This window comes from Microcaecilia unicolor, unplaced genomic scaffold, assembly GCF_901765095.1.
Source record: "Microcaecilia unicolor unplaced genomic scaffold, aMicUni1.1, whole genome shotgun sequence".
NCBI classification, from domain to species: Eukaryota; Metazoa; Chordata; class Amphibia; order Gymnophiona; family Siphonopidae; genus Microcaecilia; species Microcaecilia unicolor.
In genome coordinates this window covers 24,531-33,201 of record NW_021963862.1, presented here as the reverse complement: position 1 = coordinate 33,201, position 8,671 = coordinate 24,531, and the positions used below count along the sequence as shown (strand labels likewise).

General features: G+C 36.8%; 1 pseudogene; it reads right to left on the bottom strand.

The window, feature by feature from the left end:
* Positions 1–2,641: 2,641 nt before the first annotated feature.
* LOC115459686 lies at positions 2,642–6,799 on the bottom strand (annotated as a pseudogene).
* Between the last annotated feature and the right edge of the window lie 1,872 nt (positions 6,800–8,671).

Here is an 8,671-nt window from a genome sequence, read left to right as displayed (position 1 = left end):
TAAAATGACTAGAAAGCTACAGATCATTCATTTACATTACTATATCTTCAAAGGTAAACAAAAGCATGACAATTGTTTGAAATATTTTATATCTAATTGCATTATAGTTTTTTTAATTCAAAATGATTTCGAATATATTCTAAAATTAACTGAGAATACTTCAATTATTGTTAGTTTTCAGGGATAAAAATATTCTGCATATATATAATTTTCTTTGTCTCTCCATTCTTTTTGCATCTGGATTGTAGTAGTTGACTTTATTTTTTCTTTTAAAATCTTGTCTAAATCATGGCAAACGTACTTTTCTAGAAAAAAAAGTATGAAATGCAAGGGATTGGCATTTCCATTTAGGCATTTATATTTTTTTTCTAAATTAAAAATATTTCCACATCTTACTGATGAATTAGTCTCAAGGTACAATTTATGTTAAATAACAACCGATAAAATGCAGGAAGCAGTATTATTGGTGGGTTATTACTGTGAAGTTCTTCTGTTTTCTTTCTAAGAAAAAAAGTTATTATGGTTTTTATTTCATCAACTAACTGCTTCATGCCAAGTTTATTTTTCCTCAAACATATAGCTTTATCATGATAAATAAGAAAACCTATAATTTTTTCCCCAGAAATCTTTTCTTCTTAAGAAATAAATATTGTTTTCTCTTCCTCAGACTACAATGGCTCTTTATCCCGTTAAAATCCCTAGACTGATGCCTAAAGTATCTAAGATCACTTTCAAATGCCCTTTCTAACGAGACCTGAGCAAGAGGCCACTAATTTTCACTGAACAAAAAGCCACTGGAGAGAAATCCGTTTGTCAATATCAACTGGTCCAGCAATTTCCCATCTTCAGACACATCAGCCTATCTTAGCTGGCAGATGTTTAGACAAGTTTTTATAAATTGTTCAATATCATCCCATAATGAACCCCAACTGACCATTCCTAAGCAGCTAAAAGCATCCAGGATCTCCCCCGCTGGGATCTAATAATGGTCTCACGCTGGAACGTATTAATCACTGAATAAAATAGATGAGACTCTTGAAAAATAAGTGTATGATTGATTAAAGGGCAATCTAAGAAGCTATTATTCTTGTTTTATAACGGTAAGTTATATTCACTCAATTTATCTTTAGAAGAAATAACTGATTGTTCGGTTCTTTCAGAAAATTATATTATAAATGGATTTTCTCATCATGGTTGGGAAATATTATGCTGTGGCCTATGCCTTCATAGACAATCAAAAATAAATGTACCAATTAATTAGAAAATTCTGCAGGTACAGTTACTATAGCATTAAAAGTATATGTCATATGTCTTTTTACTAATTTGGAATGACAATATTATGAAAATACTGTAATTATAAGCTTTATTGAAAGATGCAAGAAATAAAATAAATATACTATAGGTTCACAGATTTGTAAATTATCATCTGGATATTTCATAGAGCTTTAATAGAGGTGCATTCCATGTGTATTATATATATATATATATATATATATATATATATATATATATATATATATATAGATATATATATAATTTCAAATACAATGTGTTTTCAAATAAATTGTTCATTTTTTCTTACACCCTGCAAAAAAATATATTTTTTATATTTATTCCCCGTATATCAGATAAATATTTCTCATGTATAACATGAATGTGAGATTAGATATATAAATTTGATTTTAAAAATGAATTTGTGTACATATTTCATAAGTTGAATGAAATAAATTCAAAAGTACACTATTATTGCAGACGAGTCTGTCTTTATTTACAATTAAGGATATAAATTAGTAAAGAATCTTCATTAATCAACAAAGATTGTGTAACCATTGATGTTTCAAATTAAAAAAAGCAGAAGTTATGTACAAAAAAGTTTCAGGTCATTGCAATACAACTTGCATAAATTATTTACTAGAACTCTCTGCATCATTACAAAATAAATATCAAATCTTTCCACATTTTAGCACTCCAGTTCATTCATTTTTTATCAATACTGTACACATATTTACTAATAAATTCTACAACAAATCCTATCACACCTAGAGTACATATACCTTCACATTGAAATGATTAAAATCAGGTTATCCTGGGAATAACAAACATTTTTCAAAAGTCAACAATGTAATGGTGAAGACTGTGCTATAACAACAAGATGGCCTATGTCCAGCATACTTTTTTTTAATTATTGAAATTGTGGATTTTAATGGTGCTTTATGGGTCTTCTTTTATACAGTGGTAGAAGCTGTGATCCAGAATTACAGATTTGTTATTTGATTAGTTCAGGGATAGATGATGGCTTTGCTGATTTTTTTTTTTTCAAAGCAATGTGACACCTACCTGTAGACCAAGGAAAAAACCAGATCATCCAATATCTTCTAGTTGCACACACAATCTGTTATAAATTACATCAGGCTATCTTAAAGTTTATCTCACAATTCTTAACCAAAAGTAATTGGAGTAAAACAATTTAAAGATTCAATTAAGGTTATTTATTTTTGTAAATGTTCTGAAGGCTTATTCTGCACAAGAAATTTCCATATCTGTCCTTCTGACAAAACTAATTATATTGTTTCAACCATATATTGAAATTGTTCTTTTCTCCTAATAACAATATTATTAGACTTTTGAAAATTTGCTTATACTTGAAGATTATACTTCTAAAATGCATGTGAACTGAATTATGATAAAACTGGGGAAAGATTTAAAAGAATAAAAAAAATAATAACATTTGAATAAACTGATTTTGGTTAAAAATAAAATTCCTGTAATGAAATTAAGGTATGAAAGATTACTAATGGACGATTTATGTTGGATCAGATACCGAATAGTCAGTGTAGAAGGAAATGTTCTCACATACTTGTATGGCTCTGTGATATTACTTCTACGGGTATGGTTGTACTCGAACTGTGCAGACTTCAGTGGAATCTGTTAAAATATAACCACCAGTTAGTTACAAGACACAGTTAGCTAACTAGATCATATATTTTAACTTTGCCTCACATTAATATTCACAGCCAAGATATGTAAAAACACCTGTAAGTAATTCATTATTCATTTCCCAAATGTCTATGAAATTTGTAATATCAATGATTTATTTAATAAACAAGACAAACTGAAACATGTAAGCAAATTGTTGCTAATTCAAAGTCTTTCTTAGCAATATAAACCAGTTACATTCCTATCAGAAATTTTTCTAACCTATATTTTACTGGCTTCATTCTTGAGTTTATTTCTTATTTTCAATAATTGGATTATACAACCTGTAAATATCAAATACTTTATTCATATTGTTATTTGTAAACATATTTGCTTTGTCATCCTTGAATTTCCCAATTTATTTGAAAAGATTTCTACACTGGAAGTGCAACATTTCACCAGTATCAAAGAAAGGTAGATTTTAAATACTAAAACGGTTATGATTACCACAAACTACAAGGTTTGCTTTCTCTGGCTTCAGGGAGGGCCTTCATGTAATGGTGCACTCTAGCATTTCTATTTTTTAATTCTTAATAATAGAGGTGTATTATAGAAATGACTGACCTACCTTTCTTTGGCTGAAAACTAGTGGGCCTGTAATGTTGCTCTAGTTGATTGCTTGTGGGTTTTAAAGAGTCATTGCCCTGCTTGTACACAGAGCTTGTATTTAGCACAGTCTGATTGAGTCCTTCATTGGAAGCCACAGCTGTTGAGTTGTATCTCAGGATTCCCTGGCTCTGAAGTGCATTAAAATTCCATAGTTGTATAATTACTATAAAAAGGTGAAGTATAATAAATATGCCTTCCTAAATGGAAGAATGAGAGTAAGCCGAGCTGTGAGAGGTAGAGGAAGGGGTTGTTGAAGATAAAGCTGTTGGAGAGCAGCTTTGCCTCAAGTTCTGCTGCTTAAGATCCGAAGTAGCAATTTCAGCCAGCGACCACAGCTTGGGTTTGATGGCTTGTGTCTGGGAGCTGGGCAAATCCTATTGTCCAACACAGCTTTACTGGAGTTCCTTGAGGTGTCTTCGTGCTGGTGATTAAGAAGGGTGCCTCCAATCCAGTGAGGGGGGAGGAGGTGACAGGTTTCATAGAAAGGGTTCTGTCTTCATCATCTACCTCCTCCTCCTCCTCCTCCTCATCATCATCGTACTTGTCTTTGGATTCGGATCCAGACTCACACAGATCGTCCCCGTGTCTGCAAGACATTTTCTCGGCATCCGATTCTGCAGAGCAAGAGTGGTCTGTGAGCGAATCAACGTGTAAACTAATACCTAGAACAAATCCAAGCCAAACAAGACATTCACTGTTAGTTCTGTTTACCAAACCCAATGCAGCAGCCTAAACCAACAAGCTAGTACGGGCTCTAAGAGCTCTGAAACTGGCATCTGAAAGAAATTTCTTATTACAGGCGTGGACAATTAGTTCAGGCTTATTAAACTACCTTGTTTGGCTGCTATTCTACCTATTATATACAGTGTATTCTAGAAAACATAATTTGTACAATACACTGTACAAAGACACGTATTAGAGCAAAGGTAACGTTGACACTGTAACCCTTCTTCAATCAGACAAAAATATATTTACTAACATGCAGACAAAGGTTCCAGATGACAGAACAGGTATTTCTCACGCTATCTTTTACTTAAATCAGAATTAACAAGGAAATAAGAACAAAAATGCTGAATAGCAGATTGTCTTTCATCCCCACTGAAGGGGACACGCGGTAGGGAAGGTAAAAAAACATGGTGGTGACTGTGCCTAACCTTCATCCTCCGCTGACGTTTCGTGGTCTTGAGTCTTGGAACTTTCTTCCCGACTTCTTCCACCGTCCGCCTCCTCTTCGTCTTCATCTTCACTCTTATTCCGAGGAGCCCACGTCATCTTATTTTCTTTCTTGAGCCTCCTTCTGGCGTTTGGCGAAACCAGGTGAGACCTGGGTCAGGGTCATCTTGGTAATGATGGCCAGCATGATCTTCTCGCCCTTAGTAGATAAGGGTTTTTCCTGTGCTCCTGCAGCCAGCTTTCAACGTGGCCGTGGCATCTCTGGTGGCGTTTTTCCTATAGGCCGGGTCATTGAGCTGATAAGAATAAGCAGGATTCCCGTAAGGATGGTAGCTTAGGGTTCCGGTCATTCCTGTGCCGTGAGCATCGTAAGGAGAGCCCTAGAAGGGACAAAGCGTGTGTTATCAGTTCATCCCTCAAATCAGTCTTCAATGAGTCTTTCGGGGACATCAGTGATAATAGTAGGTAACGTTTTCCCAGGCTGATATTTCGCCTTCTTAATGAGAGTGAAAGCGAGAGATAAGGGCATTGGGGCGGCTATTAAATTAAACATTGTACTTCCTATTGTTATTTACCCTGTAACTATTTCAGGTTGTTCTAACAGAATATTTCCCAAAGCACACATATTTATTGGGCCTACAAGTAGTGAACTGATATCTACATTTCTTTTCAAAGAGTTTAAAAAAAAAAAAAGCTGTTCTCTTTCTGTGACTTTTTTTAAGGAAAATTCAGCCAATCTATTATCAATTCATTACTCCTGTAAGTATTGCAGAATTATTTGTAAACCAGAAGAGTTACATGGCTTCAAATTTTTCAAATGTGATATCTTTAGCACTTTTCATTTAACATTAAAATTGCAGGTATTTAGGATTGTATGGAGAAAATAAGTTGAAAAATTGCAAATAAAGATGATAATTTTTAATCAGTCCGAGGGATTCTTGTTCATGTTTCTTTGCACAATTATATTACATGCTCTTAGCAGCCTGCCAATAGTTTTGCAACTTCTATCACTGATGCCCACTGCTAAGTAACAAAAAGCAAGAAATATTGTTGTTTAGTATTAAATTCTCCACGTGAGTACAAAATATATGTAAAAAAATCGTATTTTAGTGATCTTTTAATTATTGTTTTCGTGTGATAGTAATCACAAGCTATTTTCCTCAAAGACCCGCTGAACTATTATATTAAAATAAACCCGAAAGTAAATAATCTCCCCGGGATGCACAATCACATGCCCCTATAATTAAACTACAATAATAAAAAAAAAATCACCTCCAAAACCAAAGCCGACAGAACAGACAAAACGCTTACTTAATGTTAGCAAATGCACTTTAAAAAGGTACCGAAGAAAGCAATTTCGCCCCAAAATCTAGAACTACAAATGATGAAAAAAATATTAGATACCTTGTACGTTTTTATTTGCCACACACATGTAGACATAGCTCCCCCCCCCCCCCCTTAAATGCATGAATAGATTTCACCCCGCAAAGGTGCCAATTATGAACTTTCTGCCGCGTGCGGTTCAGCTCCGAGCCCTGGCCTCTTAAGTATTTACCATGTAGGAGGGGAATCCGGCGGCTGCGGGATCTGCCGAGTACTGCAGGGGGCTGCTGAAGCCGGTGGCCGCCGCCTGGGCGCTGAACGTTGCGATCCTGGGTATGGACTGAAGGCTGAGCCCGAGGCAGACCTGGCCAGCTCGTCGCTCCTAGGGGCAGCCAGTGGCGGCGCTCCATACGCGGGGCAGGAGTAGAGAGCCAGCGAGCCTGGGGGCTGGTAGAGGTAACCCTGAGGATAGGACATCGCGGCTGGGGAGGAAGAGGAGGGCGGCTGCAGCTGGCGAGGGCTAGGGCTGGGGATCCCCGCTCTGCTGCCTCCGCTTCTCCGTTCCCTGGCGCTCTCTTTCTTGCTGGCTTGCCGCTCTACTTGTGGGAGGATTTGCTATAGTTTGGTTGCTTTTTTTTTTTTTTGGCACCTTCCCCGCCCCTCCAGCACACACCTCCAAAAAAAATGTGGAAATAGGGAAGCTAAAACAGAATCTGCTTTCAAAAAACGAAAAAGAAGTGAAATACATCTAGGAAAGTGGGATCGGAAAAAAAATCAATCAATCGAGTAAAAAAAAAGAAAGAGAGAGAGACAGAGACCCCCCTAAAAATCAGGAATTCTTTTAGCCGTCAGCCGGTTCCCTCAGCGCCCGTAATGCTGATTTTAGGACAAGTACGAGAATCCGCAGTGAAGATTTGAAGGAAGCAGCTTTGGAATTTCTGAGGGACATTGGAAAACAGAGCCGTCTGTCACGGTTGCCTCATCTGCATATCCACAGTGACCCGCCCCCCTCCTTGGATGCTGAGACAGTGGGGGTGGGAGGAGGAACAGGGAAGGCTTTTGTAATGCAAGAAACCTACTCTGAGTCAGCGAGCAAACTGCCAGAGGAGAGGAAATGGTCGGAACCTTTTCAGATTATTCGGAGTCAGACCTCCACTTGGTTCAAGCACACACAATGCGTTTTAAATGTGTGTGTTGCTGGGGGGGGGGGGGGGGGGGGGGGGGGGGGAAAAATATACAGACACACACACACGTATATCTTACAAGAGTGAGTGTATATAATACATACTCACTCTTAAATATGCACGTCATCAATATTTTACCGCAAGATACTAAAAATAGTCAAAAACTATATCCCAGAGTTCTCCTTTCTTATACTTTGACCCTATCTTATTTTTTGTTCATGGGCAGGTTAAACATTTTTTTTTAATATGTGCTCTTTGTTCCAGGTTATTTATAATATTTAAAAACGCTGTGATATTAACTGTGAAATGTATGTAAACTCTAGCAGCCTTGAAAAGACGGCAAAAAATGTATAAACTCTAAGTCTTCTTATATTATTTTTACGTACCGTTTCCTGTGGCCTATGGAGATATTATTACACAGCGCGAGTGTTTCGGGTGATGTATTGCAATTATGTGTCTTCACTCTCAATCTGCAAGTTATAAATGAACTTTGGTTAGGGCGGGGGGAAAAAAAACCCTGACACTGGAGCGGGGAGACTACGTTCTTGGCGGTAAGATACGACAGACGGATGCATGGTTAGAAAAAGTAGACTATTCAGACTGTCCGCAGTTTCTCATATCCCCCCAAACAGGAAAGCTGTTCAGTCAAGTTACAACTGGAATTAAAAGGTACAAACGCGTTTGTTAAGACCTGGAGCTCAATTAGTCAAAGAGTAGCCTAGCCTGTGGTCCTCATTGGGTGGAAAGGAGTGTTACAGAAGCAGGATGGAACAAGAAAGCGCTTCTATGCAACATATACTCTGGAAAGAAGAAACCGTTCACATTTCCAGTGAATGGAGTATAAAAGGCCTAAAAGATTGGCCAGCAGGAGGTGCCGTCCCATTAAAAGGGAAACGATAATGGAAAGGGAATCTTTAAGTAGAATCTCCCTGGGCTGTAGCAGAGATACAAGAAAGTGAATTGAAAATGACAATCTTTTTCCAAACGATTGTATGGTTCTTTCCTACACTTATCCATGAAAAAGCACAAACCGCGCAGTGTTTTAATAAATATATATTAATATTGTATATGAAATTAGATTCCAGCGATTTTGCCCGAATAAAACGTCGCTCTGTGCTCCTCACAACAGTTTTCAGCGCAATAATTTCTGCTTAGAAGCTTGAGATCCAGGCACTGAGCAATCAATTTATTTTAATGCGATTAAAGTAATATTAGGATGCAATAAGGTAAACTTTTAAAAGTTTGAACTTTAATTTGCCGTTTTAATTTTAGAAGGCTCGTGTGGGTGGAGCGAGACTGTGGAAGGTATTTATTTAAGTAAGAGAAAAGAATGCTTTCATTTTCTCCTCATAATTATTTGCCGTGCTTTCTTGGTTGGGAATAGAGTGGTTGTTTTGTTTGCATCA